Genomic DNA, 4,201 nt, shown 5'->3' on the forward strand with positions numbered 1-4,201 from the left:
CGAGTTAAAACAATAAACAGAGCAGCAGAGTAAAATCCTTTATAGTTTGGAGGAAAACAACATTTTTTTTACCATGTGAATTCAGAAGAACAAGAACACTTAGAAGGTATCACAAGTTTATAGTGAAGACATTACATTGATACTTTTTATATTCTAGTATGTATTCTAAACCTAATTATTTATATTCCAATTCTCTTTATTGGAATAAATAATTATCAATTTATTTGTCAAATTATCAATTTATTTTACTAAAGTTCTCTGTGTGAAATATGAAATCAGCACATATAAATATAAAATATCTAACTATATATAATATAATAAAAAGGGCACATGTTTTGCATTGTTCTGTTGTGGTTAGGGTATCAAAGACAACTCTGTTTTAAAGTATTATTGTATTATCTGTACCTCAGTGTTAGGTAGAGTTAGACCTAAAGCTTTAGCATTTGTAGAGGCAAGAGGAAACACTGTGATTAAAACATTACCAATTTAAGGCCTAATAATGAGGAGAAACATGAACTTCTCCTGGAGCTATGGAAATATTTGGTGATAGAAAGTCAGTAGTGTAAGTTCCTGCCTGGTTGGAAGGTAGACAGGCCAGACATCAGGAAATCATGCATATGAAGAATTTTTTCACCTTGGCGTTAACCTACTTTTGAAATGGTAGGTATAATAAACACTTAAATTTTGATAAAATACCTTCTAGTCTGAACAGTTCTGTCCAAACTGTTCATCTCTCTATGATCCCTTGTAACTAAGATTAGTTTTGTTCCAGTAAGACAATCTATGCTGTCAGGGTAGGATATTCTGGTCCGTCTGTTCCTACATGGAAGAAGGATAAAGGGTCAGGTAGACATTTGTGCCAGTAAGACCTCATTTGGGAAAATTTAAGCTGGAGAAGTTTAGAAGTAGCTCTTAAGCATGGCTTACTTTGAAACTATTAGCTCCACAAAGCTAACTCAGTTACATAAATAAGTACTTGAAAAAGCCATCACCTTAGGACCTAGCTATAAGTGCTTCAAAGTATGATCAAATCTAAAATGAAAAAGCCTTAAAATTGTCATTGACAAAAAAACAAATGTGAGCAATTGACTGAAAAATATAATTTTTTTCCACTATACACATTATTTTAGGGAAATAAGATCAATAGTATTGTTAGGAACAATAAGGTTTCCTTGCTACAAATAGGCACCGAAGGATATAAGCCTGTATAAAGATTGCATCATGAATTACTTAAATTTAGAGGATACTACCTGCTTCAGCATTACGTATACCCAAATTACAACAATACAGAGATTAACATGACACTTGCACAAGGATAATATGGAAATATGTGAAGTATTCCATATTTTTCATTCTTCAGTTGCAGAAATGAAAAACAGTTATTAAGAAGTTGATTGCAAAATTACAAGTGTAACAATATATGCAAGTGTTAGAATTAAACATTAGTTTGACATCAGCGTATTAAATCTTCACCTTAGAAAGGCCTTTACATAGAATAACCTTTACAAAACTTTTGAAATTAGTTAACATTGTCATTTTATCCCAAAGAAACATACTACTATAAGAACCTAGAAAAAGGGACTGGGAAGGTGGCTCAGTGGTAGAGAGCTTGCCTTGCATGCTTGAGGCCCTGTGTTCGATTCCTCAGCACAACATAAACAAAAAAAAAGCCAGAAGTGGCACTGTGGCTCAAGTGGTAGAGTGCTAGCCTTGAGCTGAAGAGCTGAGGGACAGCATCCAGGCCCAGAGTTCAGGCCCACGACCGGACCAAAAAACAAAAACAAGAACCTAGAAAAAAGTAATCTTAAATTTTCTATATGGAATGCAATCTGAAAGGACACATTTATTAATAAATATATATATTATAAAACAATGTTGAATTCAAAGTATATCTAGGAAAGAATGAAATAGATTATGGATATTATGCAAACACAGAATATAGAATATTTTAAAATATACTTTTTTCAGAAAAGAACCAGAAATATCTTTAGTTTCTGTACCACTCATTTCAACAGATAAGATCAAATTATTTCTGATTAAAAAATCTTAAACTGTGCAGAAATCATTACAGATGTACACAAACAACTCAAATACATTTTGACATCAAAGCCAGGCAATTCACTTGGAAAAATTCCACGGAATTTTTACATTAAGATATTGCTGTTATTTGGATTGTGAAAATATTTTGTATGGACACAAAGAATGGACTGGCATTTTGATGTTTAAGAAACGTAACTGATATCTTAACTATGCTAAATAATGCTGCAATGAACATAGTTGTTCTGGTAGCTTTAGTATGGTCTTGTTTGATGCCCCTAAGTAGATGAATGGATTAAGAAAATAGAATCCTATGGAATGGAATTTTATGCCTCCCTCAGAAAGAATGACATTGCCCCATTTGTTAGGAAATGGAAAGACTTGGAAAACAATATATTAAGTGAAATAAGCCAGGCCCAAAGAAACATATATCCTATGGTTTCCCTTATTTGCAACAACTAGTATATGTCTGAGACAAGCAGAAATGGTCAGATAAGTTGATGTTAGGTGAAATGAACCCCAAGATAAGGATTCAAATGTTTTTTTTTTCTTTCTTGCAATTGTTTCTAACATATTTTAAGATGATTTCTTTGTTGCTTTGTATGTCCCTCTACCACCGTATAACCCCTGCTTTAATTGTATTTGGTGTTGGTATGATTTGTGGAGGGGAAGGAAAAAAACAAATTGTTTAAATAGGGATACAGGTTGACCCATTGCAACAATGAGATATACAAGATGTCATGTAGAAAAACGAACTTTACAACTTTGGCCAGGGGGAGGGTTAGTGAGGGGGGAGGGGAGTAGGGGGGAGATGAGAAGTTATGGGAAGGGGAAGTAAAGGAGGAGCCAACAATGCTTGATAAGAAATGTACTCATTACCTCGCCCATGTAATTTTAACCCCTCTGTATGGTGTTTTCACAGTAAAATAATAAAATTCAACAACAAAAAAAGGTAAAAGAAAAGAAACTTAACCGAAATATTACAATTTAATAGAACAATTTGTACAGCCTTCCACAACTTCAAAGAGGTAGTGATGCATACTTATCCTTTTGGTAATATCAAAGGCAGTTTCTTCCAAGTTGTTCTTCAGACCTGTTTTGATATAATGTTTCAACAGAAGATGATCCAGTGTATCTTTGCTATCTATATTCCCAGGAGCAAGATGCAAGGGAGTCAAGAGGCGTTTAGTTTGGGCATTGGTATCTGCATCATGATGAAGTAAGAAAGACACCACACTGGTATTATTACACGAGTAAGCACTGCACAGGGGTGTCCAGCCATTAACAATTTTTGCATGAATATCTGCTGCTTGAGCCACCAACTCATGGACAATGTATAAGTGTCCACTGTAGGCTTCCCGATGAAGAGGGGTATATTCATTGTCATCCCTAGTATTCACATGAGTGGCCTTTATGGAAGGTAGTCAGAACACTCTACTAAGCCGATTATTTTCAGCAGCTCAAAGAAGAAATTTGCTTGGATCCTATTCCATTTTTTTTCTTGCAATTGATACGATTTCTCACTTTTTCATTTTGTTACTCATCTTCATCAGAATTGCCTAACTAGAGACTTTCAGTGCCAGTGGGAATATGGTGTCCATGTCTTTCCCCAATAGTTCATATTTTTTGAACTTGTGGGAAAAATACAGTGAATTTTCTGCATCTTTTTTTTTCATGATGATTTATTTTCTCTTTTTACATTTTTATTATTCTAAGTCATTCTAACTAGAAAGTTGGGAATTGATGGAGAGCCGAGGAAAGATGTTCCTCCGTATTCAAATGTACAGACTGAAAATGAGGATCACTGTTGTCTTCATGTGCAGCTTCTTCCAGGAATGAGAAAATAGAAGGTGGCTCAGGGGTAGAGTGTTTGCCTTGCATGTACGAGCAATGGCAGGTCATGTCCACTTTGCAGCCTTGTCATTCAGACCCACGGTGCAAAGAAAAAGACGTAATACCCCAGCCCTCTGAAGCTTGCCACTTTTTGTGGTATCCTACTTTATTTCTTCCTGCAAACCCTCAGGGCCTAGGATCCCAGGATCGGCTATGGGTCCAGAGACTGCACCACAGCCTAGGGTGATGGAAGCTGAGTCAAAGTTGCCACAACCTGAGTTCAAGCCCCGTGGTTGGCAAAATAAAGAATAAATAAAACAATTAATTAACT

At 35.3% G+C, this 4,201-nt stretch overlaps 1 non-coding gene across 1 annotated transcript; it reads left to right on the top strand.

Annotated features, from left to right (window-relative positions):
* The first annotated feature begins 1,243 nt into the window (after nucleotides 1-1,243).
* On the top strand, nucleotides 1,244-1,350 carry LOC122123164. The gene has a single exon (XR_006150332.1). It is a non-coding gene; the product is annotated as a U6 spliceosomal RNA (small nuclear RNA).
* Nucleotides 1,351-4,201: the final 2,851 nt, after the last annotated feature.

This window comes from Dipodomys spectabilis, unplaced genomic scaffold (genome assembly GCF_019054845.1).
Source record: "Dipodomys spectabilis isolate Male_0828 unplaced genomic scaffold, ASM1905484v1 ptg000224l, whole genome shotgun sequence".
NCBI lineage: Eukaryota > Metazoa > Chordata > Mammalia > Rodentia > Heteromyidae > Dipodomys > Dipodomys spectabilis.